General features: G+C 38.2%; 1 protein-coding gene across 1 annotated transcript in view; it reads left to right on the forward strand.

The window, feature by feature from the left end:
* The window catches only part of LOC126260591 (integrin alpha-PS5-like), a 563809-nt gene that overhangs the window by 513251 nt on the left and 32421 nt on the right, over nt 1-18137 (forward strand). The window lies entirely within an intron of this gene.

Raw genomic sequence — 18137 nt, forward strand, 5'->3', positions numbered from 1 at the left:
CTGATTATCAGAAGAGTGAACCACTGGCAAAACATGGTGTGTATTGGAACAAATATGTTTATGATATTCTGTGTATCTGAAAAGGTTCTACAAGACAACTCAAGTTCTTGGAAAATAGGAGCCAGTGGCAAACTATAAGGGGCATTCAATAAGTGATACAAATATTCTTTCCTTGGGCAATTTCTTTTGAAAAAAAATCCGGAATTTATTGTGGGCCATCACGAAATTTTCCCCTTTCAGCCCTCTAGAGTTTCATGAAGTTCTAATTGATAGTATCCCAATATGCGACCTACAAAATAGCACCTGTAATGTAGGTGCATTCCAAGCCAAGAACTGTAATTGAGCTTTTTTGTATTTTTTTTATTTTTTTGGGCAGAAAACCAGATCATTCCAGTTACTCACATGCACTAGCAGAATGTCTATGGAGACCTGGCAGTGAACAAAAACATGGTGAATTTTTGGGCAAGGCTTCTGTCATCTTTGTAACAATGTCATGCAAATCTGTTTGATCTCCCACATGCTGGCCAGTGGCACACAGGTGTGCTACCCTCAGGAAATTGAAGAAAGTTCGTCAGCATGTTCATCACCACAAAAATATAAATGAACTTCTCCTTCTCCATGATGACACAAGACCTCACACAAATCTGGGCACCCAATGGGCACCCGAGGGGAGCTCATAAAACTTCATTGGATTGTTCTTCCTCATCCACCTTACAGCCCAGATCACCAGTGAAGTGGTACCATGCAGGTATATAGGCCCTCACAGGAAGGTGGTGTAAGGCGGATACATTGATTGAAGATTATATTGAAAAATGTGGTTTTGTAGCCAAAAGACTGTTGTATTGGATAGCTAAATAAAACCAATCTGCTTTCAGAAAAAATGTGTTGCATTACTTATGGGGAGGATAATTATGGTCAGTGAAGTCTTCAGTGAGACCCTCGGTGTATTCTGAGAGGGACTGCTTGTCAATGCAGATGCGACAACCATAGGTGGCCAGGCTGGACGGAAGGGACTTCTTGGTATGGAATGGGTGCCACCCATATTTTATTAACTGGATGTTGATTTGGTAACTCATTTGGGGAATACTGAAGAATGGGATACAAACTGTCAGCTATGACCAAATACATCACAAGTTACCACAGATGGTACATTGCAAATATCTAGAAGTATAGGCAAATGTTGAAAAACAAACGACTGTAGTACAGAGAAAACAGATCATGGACATATGTCCTCTATATTCATATTTTGAATGGGGTCTAAGGAAGAATGGGATACAACTTGTTGGCTTTGGCCAATGATATCAAATTTTAGTTATAGACATTAATTGGTGTATTTTCGGGCCATAGATAATAAATTGGTTATCTTCTGCAGCAAAGCTTCATAATTGTAAATGGAAATGAATGAATGTGTTATTAAGAGACAGATACTGTGTATGTTTTTTGTTGTCGCTTGTGGTAATTTTAAATCAGTTGTGAACATGTTTTGAATTACACTATTGTCTGATAGAGAGCTGTTCCAATTGCTGTTTCCTCGGCAATTGATTCATATCTTCCACTATGTAGGTCAACTGAAGAACAGGATACTATTACAGTATATTGATAATTTTTACTTATGGACTGCCTGACATCAACTGAATAAAACAAAGTTTTAGTGCCATACGTGTTTTGCGTTTATTTTCTGCAAGGCATCATCAGTGGCAGGTCGCGTGGACAATTCCTTACATATTTATGCTCCTGTTGCATTTTTGGTGTTGTTCTTCTTATGAATGCCAATTTGCAATTTTTTCCCACATTCCACAGCACTATGAACTGAATGCTTGTTTCAATGCAATGTTTTTGTTTCTGTTAGGACTGCAAAAGTTGAAGATGTCAACAGGATACCAGTACTAGCAAAAGTAAAAAAAGTGGCATACATAATACATGCATCTTGTACCTCAGCTGAGCTATGAGGGTTGTATCCTATTCTTCATCTGACGTAGGTAAGTCAACTGAAGTACAGGATACAGATTTTACGATTGTCACATTTTTTGCCTTCACTAGTACTAGTATCCTGATCTTCAGTTGATCTATATAGGTCAGCTGAAGTACAGGAGACACATTTTACATTTCTCACCTTTTTCACCTTTGCTAGTACATCTATCCTTTACTTCTGTTGATCTTTAAATTTTTGATCTTTAGATCAGCTGAAGTACAGGATATAAACTTTACATTTGTCACTTTTTCCACTTTTTCTAGTACTACTATCCTATTCTTCATTCAACCTATATAGGTCAACTGAAGTACAAGATACAAATTTTACATTTGTTCCTTTTTTCGCCTTCGCTAGTACTACTATCCTGTTCTTTAGTTCACCTACACAGGTTATCTAAAGTATAGTACAAAAATTTTATGTGTGTCACTTTTTTCACCTTCACTAGTACTAGTGTCCTATTCCTCAGGTGAACTATATAGATCAACTGAAGTACATAATACAAATTTAACATTTGTTCCCTTTTTCACCTACACTAGAACTCATATCCCATTCTTCAGTTGATATTACTACAAGCAAAGGATAAAAAACTGACATATGTAAAATTTGTATAACGTCAACTGAAGTATTCCATGACAGTGTTATGCATGTCACTTTTTTTTTGCTTTTGCTATCGCTGGTATCTCATCCTTCAGTTAACCTATATAGGTCAACTGAAGAGTAGGTTCAAAAATGGTTCAAATGGCTCTGAGCACTATGGGACTCAACTGCTGAGGTCATTAGTCCCCTAGAACTTAGAACTAGTTAAACCTAACTAACCTAAGGACATCACACACATCCATGCCCGAGGCAGGATTCGAACCTGCGACCGTAGCGGTCTCGCGGTTCCAGACTGCAGCGCCAGAACCGCGCGGCCACTTCGGCCGGCCAACTGAAGAGTAGGGTACTAGTATTAGCGAAGATGAGAAAAGCGACAAATGTAAAATTTGTATCCTGTACTTCAGTTGTCCTATGTAAGTCAACTGAAGAATAAGGTACTAGTGCTATTGAAGGGAAGAAAAAGCAACAAAGGTAAAATTTGTGTCCTGTATTTCAATTGACCTATATAAGTCAGCTGGAGAATAGGATACTAGTACTGGTGGAGGCAAAAAAAGCAACAAATGTAAAATTTGTATCTTGCACTTCAGTTGACCCATATAAGCAACTGAAGAAAAGGATACTGCTACCAGTGTAGGCAAAAAAGTGACAAACATAAAATTCGTATCCTGTACTTCAGTTGATATATATATGGGTCAGCTGAAGAATAGAATTCAACCTTCATTGTTCAGCTGAGGTACAGAATGCCATTGTACCATACAGTGCTTTTTTTTGCTTTCGCTAGTACTAGTATTCCAAGCTTCATTTGATGTACATAGTTCAAGATATGAATCTATTGCAGAGGAAACAGCAATTGGAATGACTCACTATCAGACAGTGATATAATTCAAAACATGTACACTAAGGATTTAAAATTACAAACAATAAAAAGTGTACACAATCTCTGTCTCTTAATAACATATTCATTTATTTCTATTTTTCATTATGACACTTCACCACAGAAGATAACTGATGGCTCAAAAATAAAGAAATTAATATCTATGAGTAAAATATGATGTCATTGGTCAAAGCCAATGAGTTGTATCCCAACCTACAGTTGACCAGTTGACCCCTCATTTGAGTATTCTTGGTGACTAGTCTCAATTTGATCAATTGTAGACTCATGTTGTTGTTGTTGTTGTTGTTGTGGTCTTCAGTCCTGAGACTGGTTTGATGCAGCTCTCCATGCTACTCTATCCTGTGCAAGCTTCCTCATCTCCTAGTACCTACTGCAGCGTACATCCTTCTGAATCTGCTTAGTGTACTCATCTCTTGGTCTCCCTCTACGATTTTTACCCTCCACTCTGCCCTCCAGTACTAAATTGGTGATCCCTTGATGCCTCAGAACATGTCCTACCAACCGATCCCTTCTTCTAGTCAAGTTGTGCCACAAACTCCTCTTCTCCCTAATTCTATTCAATACCTCCTCATTAGTTATGTGATCTACCCATCTAACCTTCAGCATTCTTCTGTAGCACCACATTTCGAAAGCTTCTATTCTCTTCTTGTCTAAACTATTTATCATCCACATTTCACTTCCATACTACACTCCATACAAATACAGGGCGTTTCAAAAAGAAAGAGCAGATTTCAAACATTTATTTCTCAAAAACTACAAATGATAGAAACACAATTCCAACGGTCCTTCACTCAATATGAGTACCAAATGTTACACAACAAATATCAAAACTGTACCTCAATATGAGCACCATTTGTTACACGACAAATATCAAACCGGTATCTCATTTCTTGCCACACACGACGCAACTGGTCTTTAGTTACCGAATTCACGGCCGCAACAATTCGATGTCGTACCTCTTGAAGAGTAGCGGGCATAGGTGGGACATAAACACAGTCCTTTATGTACCCCCACAAATAAAAATCGCAGGGAGTAAGGTCTGGTGACCTGGGAGGCCACAGACGATGACATTGATCTTGTGCTCCTGCTCTTCCAATCCACCGTCCTGGAATGGTGTTATTTAGGTACCGTCGTACAGGTTCAGAGAAGTGTGGTGGGGCGCCATCTTGCATGAAGATGAAGTGATTTGAATCTTCCTGAAGTTGAGGAAATAGCCAGTTTTCTAACATGTCCAGGTAAATGGTTCCTGTGATAGTTTTCTCCATGAAAAAGAAAGGTCCATAAACTTTGTTTACCGAAATTGCACAAAAGACGTTAACCTTTGGTGAGTCTCTTTCATGTTGAATAACGTCCCTCGGAGTTTCACTCGCCCAAATTCGTACGTTATGCCGATTAACTTTACCAGAAATGTGAAACGTTGATTCATCTGAAAAAATTAATCGTTCGGCAAAATTGTCCTCTTCCATGTCCTGTAGAATTGCAGTTGAAAATTCGAACCTTTTGTTGTGGTCGTCAGGACGCAATGCTTGCAATAACTGCAGTTTGTACGGCTTCATGTGCAGACGGTTACTCAGAACGCGCCATACTGTTGTTTTAGACATGTTTAGTTCGTGACTTGCCCGTGCCGTGGATTTTCTAGGGCTCCTTTCGTAAGCTGCACGGACACGCTCGACATTTTCATCCGATGTGCGTGGACGACCCGTGCTTTTTCGCTTGCAGATGCAACCATCTTCTACGAATCTGTGATGCCACTCATAAATTTGCTTATGACGAGGCGGCTGTTTGTTGAATTGACGGCGGAATGCACGTTGCACACCAACAATGGACTCTAACTTTGCAAATTGCAGCACACAAAATGATCGTTCCTGTGGTGTCGTCGCCATTTTCCTACAAACAAACGCCAGCGCCACTGCGGATTTGCATGGAACTTCTGCGCGGACCATTGAAAAACTTTGAACCTTTCTCTGACAAGAAACGTTTGAATTGTGTTTCTATCATTTGTAGTTTTTGAGAAATAAATGTTTGAAATCTGCTCTTTCTTTTTGAAACGCCCTGTACTTTCAGAATCGACTTCCTAACACTTAAATCAATACTCGATGTTAACAAATTTCTCTTCTTCAGAAACGCTTTCCTTACCATTGCCAGTCTACATATTATATCCTCCCTACTTCAACCATCATCAGTTATTTTGCTCCCCAAATAACAAAACTCCTTTACTACTTTAAGTGTCTCATTTCTTAATCTAATTCCCTCAGCATCACCCGACTTAATTCGACTACATTCCATTACCCTCGTTTTGTTTTTGTTGATGTTCATCTTATACCCTCATTTCAAGACACTGTCCATTCCGTTCAACTGCTCTTCCATGTCTTTTGCTGTTTTTGACAGAATTACAATGTCATCGGTGAACCTCAAAGTTTTTATTTCTTCTCCATGGATTTTAAGACCCATATTTCTCTTCTATTTCTTCAGATGTGGAATTGAATTCCAACTCAATCAAATTTCCAGTTCTACATAGCTTTTCTGGTCAAAAATCTACACTGCATGATTTCATCACATGATATTTTGATGATGGAATCCACACTTTGTAACCATCAGTGTTATTCATGTGGCCACTGAAATGGCGAGATATAGCTTTGTCAATGAACTTAGAATGAAATGTCTTTGGCAGATAAACATTGCATTTTGATCCAAAAATGTGTTGATAGCAGAAACTGTCAAAATGTTGCCAGTCCACAATTCAAAAGGTCTTTTACCTTCAGCACTTGACTGTCCAGTGTGATGGACTAAAGAAATGTTTGTGTTATGTTCATGAGCTCAAAATGGTTGAGGTAGCTTGTTAGATGTTAACATCGAGTGAGCTAATTTGACTATAAGTCAATTTGCTAGTAAGTCATTTTACTTGTTAGGCAACACCATTTTGCTCTGAAGTGTCTGGATATATAAGATAAAACAAAGTACCACAGTCTCATAGCACTGCAGCCACCATGTTACAATTAAACAGTCTCCACTGTCAGACTGAAACACTTTTACCTTATGATCAACAGCGTCACACTCATTCAAAAATATTTTCCATTTGTCAGCCAATTAAGATTTTTTTATGTGAAATATATCTAAATGAAATGAGAATAATCATCTTTGAAAATCATGTAGTAATGAAAACAATTTATTGAGTCAGTAGACGGTACATTGACATCTGCATTTATCAACTAGCTAACAGTTTGTAGACAATCTCTGTGATGGCTAAATGGTTTGTGGTGGGATTTGCCAAGAACACATCCATCACAAAATGTGATCCATCACAAAGTGATATACTGAAGTGACAGAGCACATCTTGTACATGATGTGTATCTTGATGACTGAGTCTCTCATGCCAACATTGTAGTTGTTCTTCTGAAATTGCTCAATTAATCATTATTTGTGAATCTGGATGACAAACTCATGTGTTCATAATGTATACTGAACCAACAAGTCTTCCCGTTGTGACTATTTCACTGTGTCCCCAGCCGGCCGCGGTGGTCTAGCGGTTCTGGCGCTGCAGTCCGGAACCGCGGGACTGCTACGGTCGCAGGTTCGAATCCTGCCTCGGGCATGGGTGTGTGTGATGTCCTTAGGTTAGTTAGGTTTAAGTAGTTCTAAGTTCTAGGGGACTTATGACCTAAGCTGTTGAGTCTCATAGTGCTCAGAGCCACTGTGTCCCCAAACAATAATACCTTTGTTATCGAAAGTCACATTATATCCACATTGTTCATCTGGACAGACAGAGAAAATTTGCTGTCTGACATCAATCACATACCAGACATTTTCAAGCAAAGCAGGTTTCAACCTTTTGTTTATGAATTTTTCAATATAAGCACTGTCAGTCCCATGTGCAGAAATAACTTCATTGCCAGCTGGTTGTACAATTGTGAAATTGGAAACTTTTCAAACATGGCAAAATGCCATTTCTTTCTGTCTTCTTGGACTTATTCCCCTCTGTTGTAAATTTCTTCTGTTTTTGATGTTGCTAATCTGACTTTGATTTTGCAAAGAAAGCACCAGCTGTCTCTGTACATAGTGAATTTTGACTCAGATGTAAATTCTCAATAAGAAGCTTTGTAATCTATTCAGATTCAGTAACATGATACCAGTTTGACCTGTAAAACTGATATTCATTGCTGAAGCAGCAAAGAGGCAAAGTTGCATTTGGATTAATTGTATTCAGTTCACTGCATAAGTCATGGAAAATGTTCATGAGTAGTGATATGTGTTTTGTTATGGATGTGATGTCATCTTTTGATGTTTCAAAGAAACAGTTGAACACAGTATACAGCTGATGCAAGGAGATCGTTCATATGTTGATGTAAGAGTGTACCAAAATTCTTTTGCATCACTCATCTTTTGCACCATTCCAATGATATGTGCTGCCCAAGCATTGTCCCATTGCCAGCACTGATATGAGTCAGACAGTTTGTCTCTTTCTGCTAATGACAGACACTGGTGTGTATCATTCGAATTGAATAAAGAGAATGTTCCTGTAGTCAAAGTTGAATATGCTATTTCTGTGTCTTTCACTGATCTTCACTTGATGACTTGGGAATATTTGTGAGATTTCTGTTATCATTCAACTGAAGTGTTGTCTCTGCTATTCCACAAATCTTGCTGTCTTGTGAATATCATAGTAAATGGAAAAATAGTCTAGTGAAAGAATAGTATAATTCTCACAACCTGAAGCTTTCAAACTTGGGCCCATAACCTGTTGTAGTGAACTTAGGATATATTTTTATAGCAAGAACACAACAATTTTACTAACATTGATCTTCTCCCTTTAATATCTACAAAGATGACAACACAGCAGCAAAACTTCATAGAGTAAAAGCATGAAACAGAAGCTCTTAGGAGCACAGAATTTCACATGACAAAAAAATGAAGCAGCACTGTAGGAGAGGACAGGACACACACAGTTCTGATTTATTTGTTTTAGCATGATATACATTTTGCATAAGGACCATGAAGATTAAGTGAGAGAAATTTGTGCTTGTACAGAGGCATATAGGCAGCCATTTTTCCCCCACTCTGTTTGGTAGTGGAACTGGAAAGGAAATGACTACTAGTGGTACAAGGTACCCTCCATCATTCACCATGGTGACTTGTGAAGTATGTATGCATAAGTTACATTAAAAAAGAAATGAGCCAGAGGGTGTAAAATGAAAACCTCTGGAGGGATCATAATGCCACTGCCTACATAAGAAGATGTGGTTGCTTTAAGAATGCTTAGAGAAAGGAGACTTCAAAAAAATGGAAGAAGAAGAAGATGAAGAGCAAAGGGATGTAGCGTGTTACCTTATAGTGGAAGGAGCACAGGAGTGGAAGTCATGGAATAATGGCATAAAGGTTCTGAAAGTACTGCATGTGTATTGTGATTCTGACTCTCAGCCTGACCTCTGGGGCAGTTGCTGGCACTGTAATTCACCAGTCTTCTATGATAGGGGCATCTGCTTACTGGCTAATGGTAATGGTAATGCTACATGGCATTCCAGACCATGCATCATTGACCAAAAACATCTGTCCTTCCCTGAATCAGGGATGTTGACTCTTGAAACAGATGTGCCATGCTCTCATTGCACTTTGATAAATTTGATGAGTAGTGATATATTCTTTTCATAATATTATTAACATACAAGTAACATATGTATGAATAAAGAAGATATTAATTAGGATGAGTTTGGCTTGGATTTATTGTTCAGAGTTTTATTTTTAATGTGCTCTTTCTCATAATGTAGGTAATTTTCATAAAAATGTAATTAGTCCAAGAATGTGGATAGTTGAACTTTTTATTGGAATATGCAACAGTAAATTTCTAGTGAGATAATCAGCAGTTCAGAAGTAACCAGCGGTGTTTGTTACTTAAGTCATTTTAAATGTCTGAAGGCTCATCTTCTTTATGACATCTGCAGAACATGTGAGAAAAAATGAATGAGTGAATGATATGCTTCAAAGGGCAAAACATGCTGAGCTGAGTTTGTAGCATAGTTTATCTCTGCTGGAGATAGTGGCCATGCATGTGTGAGTTGTGCCTGTGTGAACTTTTATGTTTCTTCTACTTTTGAAGAAAGCCTTGTGTCCAAAACCTCAAATATGCAGCACTCTTTTCATTGCCCTTGCTTGTAACTCACTGTCTCCTTTATAGAGTGAGTAGGAATCTATCTTTTCCATAGTATTGCTATTATTCTGTCCTGTATTTTCCATTGTGCGATTATATTTTAACTTGGTAGCATACTGGACTCCAAGAAATTTTACATTTACTTAGTTGTTTCATTTGATTTAAGACAATTAATGCCTACTTTTGGTGAGTGCAGATCATTTTTGCTTTTTTGAAATAGCATAATATGAAAGTTCGTAAGATAAAAAGCTAAATTGTTATTTGTGAAACATTTGTGGTTATATTTACCTATCATAAGAGCCATGTCTGGGTACATTTTTGAGTGGTGCTGTTTATTAGTGTGCTTGTATCATCAGCAAATTCTTTAATTTTTAGTTGTTCCTTGAAGTCATTGAAAGATCATTTACATATGTTATGAACAAGGGAGGGCCCAACAACAATCTTTGTTGAACCCCATTCTGAGGTTTGTGTCATGCATGTAACACTATTTGTGAAAGTTATTCTATAATTTCTGTTATGAGTGTGACTTCAACCACATAAGAGGGATGTCACTATTGTCATAATACATTTCCTTCCCAGGTAAATTTTATGATCCACACTATCAGAATCTTTGCATAGTCACAAAACATGTCAATTGGATAATTTTTCTTATTTAGCTCTGTTAGGACTTCACTTGTGAGGACTGGTATTGTTTTCTCTGTGGAGAATCCATCATGAAAGTCAAACTAATAGGACATTAGAAAGTTCTGCTCAGTGAATTTAATCAGTATTTAATTCCAAAAAAACACTTGAAATGAGTGCAAGGTGTGAAGTAGATCCATAATTAGGATTAGTTCGTTTATCTTCACTTTGGGGTTTACTGCAGCATATTTACACTGAAGAGCCAAGGAAACTGGTACACCTGCCTAGTATCATGTAGGGCCCCTGCGAGCCTGCAGAAGTGCTGCAACATGACATGGCATGGACTTGACTAATGTCTGAAGTACAGCTAGAGTGAACTGGCACCATGAATCCTGCTGGGCTTTCCATAAATCCATGAGTATAAGGGGGTGGAGATTGCAAGGTATCCCAGCTATGCTCAATAATGTTTATGTCTGGGGAGTTTGGTGGCCAGTGGAAGTGTTTAAACTCAGAAGACTGTTGCTGGAGCAACTCTGGACGATGTATGGTCTGGCATTGTCCTGCTGGAATTTCCCAAGCCCACCGGAATGCGCAATGAACATGAATGGATGCAGGTGATCGGACAGGATGCTTATGTATGAGTCACCTGTCAGAGTCATATCTAGATGTATCAGGGGGCCCATATCACTCAAACTGTGTATGCCCCACACCATTACAGAGCTTCTGCCAGCTTCAATAGTTCCTGCTGACATGCAGGGTCCATGGATTCATGAGCGTGTCTCCGTACCTGTACATGTCCATCTGCTTGATACAATTTAAAATGAGACTTGTCTGACAGGCAACATGTTTCCAGTCATTAACAATCCAATGTCAGTGTTGACGGGTGCAGGCGAGGCATGAATCTTTGTGTCTTGCAGTCATCAAGGGTACATGAGTGGGCTTTTAGCTCTGATAACCCATAACAATGATGTTTTGTTTTATGGTTTTCACACTGACACTTGTTGGTTGCCCAGCACTGAAATCTGCAGCAATTTGCAGAAAGGTTGCACTTCTGTCATGTTGAACAATTCTCCTGTTCTTGCAAGATCTTTTCTGGTAACAGCAGTGTTGGAGATTTGATGTTTTATCTGATTCCTGATATTCACAGTACACTCATGAAATGGATGTACCTGAAAATCTCCACTTCATCACTCTCTCAGAGATGCTGTGTCCCATCACTCAGGTGCCGACAATAACACCATGTACCAAATCACTTAAATCTTGATAACCTACCATTGTAGCAGCAGTAACCGATATAAGAATTTTGCCAGACACTTGTTGTCTCTTATAGGTGTTGCCGGCTGTAATGCCATATTCTGCCTTCAGTTTATTTGGCACCTCAGTGCCAATCTGTCAGGGAATATGTCCTGAGTCATTGAATATATTACAAAATAGCTTACATGTGATCCTGTCAAGCCAGTTCAGTATTTTAATATTCTGCTTGAAACACCATCATAATAATTGCTTTTTAGTGACTTGATGAATTTTGTTAAATTGTTAGAAGTTGTATTTTTTGGAGCTATTGTCTACTGTCAATGCATGCATTGGCTACACAAGTAAATTAAATGTGACTGCACTTGGTTTCTTTATTAGTTGTTGTGATGTTTGTTGCTGTTGTCAGGAAGTAATTACTGTATTTGGTTTTATACAAGTTCTTCAACTAAATGTATCTGTCCTTGGTTGTTTATTATTGGTAGCAAAGTCTCCTGCCATTGTGAGAAATAAACTACTGTATTTGTTGGACAGTGATGTGAAAGAGTCAAGACTTGTGGCCAAGCTATTTTCTGGGGCCCAGTTTCATTACGTCACTATTTTTGTTTGTTTCTTGTTTAATAATATTCCAATTTCCACATGTATATGTGGTTCTCAGTAATGTGTCTGACACCAGCTGTTAAAGTGATTTTAAGCCACATGGACAAGTTGTTCTCAAAAAATGTGGCTTTCATCACTAGCCAAACATGTTTTAAGCCCATATTGAATAAAACCTTTCTAATCCATTAGGTTAGTTGAGTCCTTATCTTACTCCCACCACATAAACAATAACTTTTCATGTTTTAATATGATAACTGTTTAACATTGAAACAATGAAGTCTCTCATGATGGATTTGTTTCTTGTCACAGTAATTCCATACAGAAATCCAAGCTCTTGACAATATCCTCCATTGTCTTCATCAGTAAAACAACTGACTATCAATGAGATAATAGAATCAAACAGATGTAACTGATGTAGCAGTGCCCACTGTGGCCAGAGATTACTTGGTGCAAACAATGTGAAGTCATTCATAATTTCTTTTTTCCCATATATTTATTGAAAATTTTAATGCACTTTCTAACTGCCATTGCCTCTTTAACTATTGAGCCCAGTTGTTTTAAGAATGGGCTAGAATCCATGTATCTTCAAGATAAAATTTTGGCAATATTCATAATTTTTTGTTCAGCAAAAGCCAATATTTCTAGACCACTGTACTTCATATGCCACTGAGGTTGGTACAACAATGGGAAATGCATTTAGCACACTGTCTCATGCAGCTACTGTTATGTCAGTGCAAGCTGTACAAACTGTGATTTGACTATTAGAACTTGTGTTTACTGATAGATGAAACAAGACTAAAAAAATCTCCCACAACAATTAACAGTGGCTATATTGACTGCAGTCACAGGAGACAGCAAAAAATAAAAAGGCTTGTTCAATCAATCAAGCTTTTAATTCAAAATAACACAACATGCAGGTAACGAAAACAAGTTATCTCAAAACTATGCACTTCCTGATTTCATGCATGGAATATATAAAATATAAAAAGCATAATCAGAGAATAACAAAACAAAAACACATATACAGGATGATTTACCTAACACTTGCACCGAAAATGTTTTGGAATTGGAGAGAGCTATTGTTGTGTGGTTTTCACAGAATGGATTGACAGTCAGGTGCTTCTATTGTTAGCCAATAAACAGACCATAATAATGAAACTTCCTGGCAGATATCAGCACACACTCCGCTGCAGAGTGAAAATCTCATTCTAGACCATAATAATACTTAGAACATGTATTTTTGTGCAAACATACACCTTTTTAATTGGAACAATGCCTGTTAACACTGACAGACTAAAGGTAGGGTAAATTAGAATGTCAGTGGTGTTTGTTGCAGGATTCTAGACCAAGTCCTTTACAAAATATCATTATGTTAAGTTCCAACACTGACACTTGTACAACACCATTGGTAGCACACACTAAAGAACAACACAAGTGCATACACTAGTTATGTGGATTCTGATCAGTAACAAGACAATTGACCATCACAAGTTGTGTTCAGAAATGATCATTGGCAGTGGCAATACACACATCCAGTCTAGTAGGGAATGACTGCTGCATGTGTATTAGCATTTCAGAGGGGATATCCAAGCAGACTGCAGCAGTATGTCATTGTATACCATTGGGTATAGTTAGTATGTCCTCGTAGACAGCATATTTCAGCTTTCACCACAGAGAAACATCTACAGGCATCAAATCTGGGTCACAGGCTGGCCAAGGTATGTGTCCTCTGCATCCAGTGCAATGATTTGGGAACGATTTTTGAAGACATACTGTGATACTTCATGAACTATGGGCTGTGTGGCTGTCTCTTTGGTGCCACAGCTTCATTCTAGTCTACAGAGGAACATCTTCTAGCATCCATGGAAGATGGTCTGTTAGGAAGCTGGAATACTTGGTGTGCACATTTTTCCATCTTTGTAAAATAGGCCTATGAGCTGATGGTCCACTACTCCACATTACACATTTACACTCCATAGATTCTTATGTTCCACCCAACAAAGCCAACAGGGTTTGTCAGCAGACCAATAGTGCATGTTTTGCTGGTTTGTTTGGCTGTGATTGGTATGTGTGGCTTCATCACTAAACAAGGTACATGATACATCTGGAGTATTCTGTCTTAATACCGATATACAGAAGTTAACATGATTCTCACAATTATTTCCCTGAAGCCTTTGACGGGGAGAGATGTGATAGGGATGGAACTTATGTCAATGGAGAATGTGTAGGACACTTGCCTGACTTGTGCCACTTTCTTATGTGACTGCACAGGAGCTAACATGTGGATCAATTACAACAGCAGTGGTAACATTAATTTCCCCCTCTTCTGTCATTACTTGTTTCCTTTTGTTACATTGTCTAGGTTACCCTACTACTTTCACATAATTGGTTGATGAGGTTGATAAATAATTGCTGAGGTGGTTGACACCTGTTGGGATATCTTGCCACATACACTATACAGGAATGAACTGCCTTTTTCCTACACCATTCATACACCATGAGCAAGGCAGCTTTTTCTGCATTGGTAACTTGCATCATCCACTAACAACTTACTGCTTGGACTGCCACACACAACTGACTATCAAGTCACAGTGCATTCAAGGACCGAACAAGCACACTGTAAGCAAACATAATGTTGTTGTACCTAGCAACTATGCAGGCTGAATGGCACAAACAATTGCCAGTTAGGAAACTTTTCAAAATATGACATCACATAAACGACTCGCACTAGAATCCTGCAACAAACATGGCTGAAATTTTAGTCTGTGAATGTCCACAGACATTGTTCCATTTACAATAGTGTATATTGGGTGTGTGTGTGTGGGGGGGGGGGGGGAGCACTTTTCTAAGTATTATTACAATATGTTTTTTTGCTAACTATAGGGTGATTATAACTAAACTTTCAAACTGCTATGGAAATAGCACAACTGGTCAGAATGACATCAAATTGCAAAGGAATATTATCGGAGAAGGGGAAAAATGTATCGCAGATAAAAATAAATTATTACTAAATGTAGAAATAGATGGCACTGTAATCATCATAATTTTGTTGAGCCCAACCTACATAGGTAGGAATGATCATCAAAATAAAATAAGAGAAATCAGAGCTTGAACAGAAAGGTTTAGGTGTTCGTTTTTCCCACACGCTGTTCGGGAGTGGAATGGTAGAGAGATAGTATGATTGTGGTTCGATGAACCCTCCGCCAAGCATGTTAGAGGTTAAACAAACTGTACAGCTACTCAGTGTACATGGGTGTACAGGTGTGATACTGTGAGTTACATAAGCTCATCTACCATGGCAAGGTCATATCAAATCAGATGGAACAAAATCAGTTTTTAATTGTTTTGAGGTCCAAAACCACATAAAAAGCATCAATCACATTGGTTTTTAATTGTCCTGAGGCCAAAGGCCACATAAAAATCATCAAGCACATCGTTTTTAAGTGCCATAAACCCAAAAATTGCATAAAAAGCATGAATAAAAATCAAATCAGTTTATTAATTTTCATGTGTCTGGTGCAAAACATGTTCAATATGCTGTCCACTGTTTTCTGTAACAAGTTGAAACTGAGAAACAGCATGTTCCACAACTGATCGAAATATTTCCGGGGACATGTTCAGAATGTGTTGCTCAATGTGTGCCTTCAATGCAGCTTAGTTCGCAATTGGACCACTGAACACAACACCTTTCAGATAGCCTCACAGCCAGAAGTCACACTGATTGAGATTGGGTGATTGGGATGACCAGGCTATAGGGAAATGGTGGCTGATCACTCTAGCATTTCTGAAATCGCATTTCAGCAGCTATTTAAGTGTATTTGCATGTGCAGAGGTGTGCCATCTTGCATAAAAATGATCAAGTCCACATGTCCATGCTGCTGGAGAGTTGGAATGATGTGGTTGAACAAAAGACACTCAGAGCACTTACCGGTGATGGTGTAGGTAATAGAACTGGAAGCACCTGTCTCTTCAAAAAAATATGCCCCTATGATAAATGGCGCCATAAACCCACACCACACAGCAACATTTTCAGGTTGAAGTGGTACTGTTTGATTTGCATGTGTATTTCCTGTTGCCCATATTCAGAAATTATGTGTATTGACGTATCCTGTCAGACAGAAGCGGGCTTTGTCTATCCACAAAATCTTCCACAGCCAATCATTGTCCACTTCCATGAAAGCAAGAAATTCTAAAGCAAAGGTCTCTCTTGCTGGCAGGTCAACAGGAAGCAACTCTTGCACATGAGTAATTTTGAATGGATAGCAAAGAAGGATGTTTTGTAGGATTTTATGCACCATGGATATGACCAATATTTCGACAGTTTTTCAAGCACTACACCTTTGCATACCACCATTCATCTCCTCCTACACTGCTGTGGTCACTGCTTCCACTGACATCCCTCTACCATGTTGCACACCAAAAGAACCTGTCTTTTCAAATTTCCAAGTTATTTCCCCCAGACTCATGGCAGTCATCAGACCAATGCCTTTTTTTTCAAACCCTTTAGTGTCCGCAACTTCTGCAGAGTGATGTGTGCACTGTCATCATTCTTGTAATACAGCTTTACTAGCAAAGCATGGTCCTCCATTGAAACAGATATGGTAAATGTCACAGACATGAAAGCAGGGAGAGCTGTGCACCTGTCGACTCTACACCAACTTCAATGGGACATGCACATGACAGGTGATTTCATTTATGCATTCTGACATATACAGCACCACCTATTGATCAATTTTCACATTATTTTTTTCCTCTGGCATATATTTTCCCCCTTCTCTGATAATATTCCATTAAAATTTGATGTCACTCTGACCAGTGGTGTTCTACAGCGTTTTGAAAGTTTATCTTTAATTATAATCTGAAAACCATGCATCAATAACACTTTCCACTTGCACTACATTTACTTTGCAAGCTTTTGATGATTCACCCTGTGTATAAAACACAGTGCCCTTGTGTGTAGCATGAAATATTTGATGGTGGGCTGTTTGTAAACACATGCACATAGAAAGTGCAACATAACACTACTTAACTATGTGATTTCGCCAAAAGTTACATTCACATGGAATGTTATAAATTATCAGGATTCAGATACCATTATTATCCTTCACAGGACACAACATCTCTTTGACTTTCTTAGGAAATCAAAAGACAGTTTTAATCCAATGTCTGTTTAAGATTTGTATAACTTTATGTTGCTCCACAGAATGATGGTTTGTAGTCATAACTTCAGAGCCATTGTCATTAGAAATATTTCATGTGAATGTGATAGTAATTACTTGGGAGAATCTATTCAAACGGAATCCAAGCTCTGCACCAAATATGGGAATCACAGCAAGCTTAGTAATCTATAAAATCTGCTGTTACTGAACACAAACATACGAATAAGCACAAACTCTATCCCACACTTCAAATTACTGGGACTATGTCAACAAAAGATGTTGTGGAAATTAGAATGAGAATTCAAGATTTAAAAGTCTGTAGTAATATGTAAGACATCTTATATTAGACACACGTAGTGGTTATCACAGTAATTTCTGTGTACTTCACTTCTTATGAAGTTAGTAGTATTTGTTGTAACTGATCACAACATTGCCCATTGCCTTCTGTACAACTGTCTGTATTTTCATCAATTTCTTGTTTTTCCTTCTCGGTCTTCTTGTTTCTCTTCTATTCTAGAGTACATCTGAGCCAAATCTCTCATTTTAATTACAATACTTCATATTCTGTCATTGAAAACACAATTTCTTTTAGTTGATTCCTGAAATCTTAAGGATGTTGTTGAAATTTCATGGTTTGTGTTTTCATTGCTTAATGTGAAATAGTTCTACTAAGCAGCAATAATGGATAAATCCATGAACATGAGATTTAACCTTAAATGTGATACTAGAAGTTGTCTTCTTCCACAACCCACAAAAAGGAAAAAGTACTATGAACTTCCAGCATGATGGAATAGGTGCAGCTCAGCAATTTCTGCTAACCACCACAATGGAAAACGAGCGGAAGTTGCAAATTTCACTTTTCTTTTTATTCATTTGATGCCTACTTTCAGGCTGGAAGCC

Source organism: Schistocerca nitens, chromosome 5 (genome assembly GCF_023898315.1).
Source record: "Schistocerca nitens isolate TAMUIC-IGC-003100 chromosome 5, iqSchNite1.1, whole genome shotgun sequence".
Lineage (NCBI taxonomy): Eukaryota > Metazoa > Arthropoda > Insecta > Orthoptera > Acrididae > Schistocerca > Schistocerca nitens.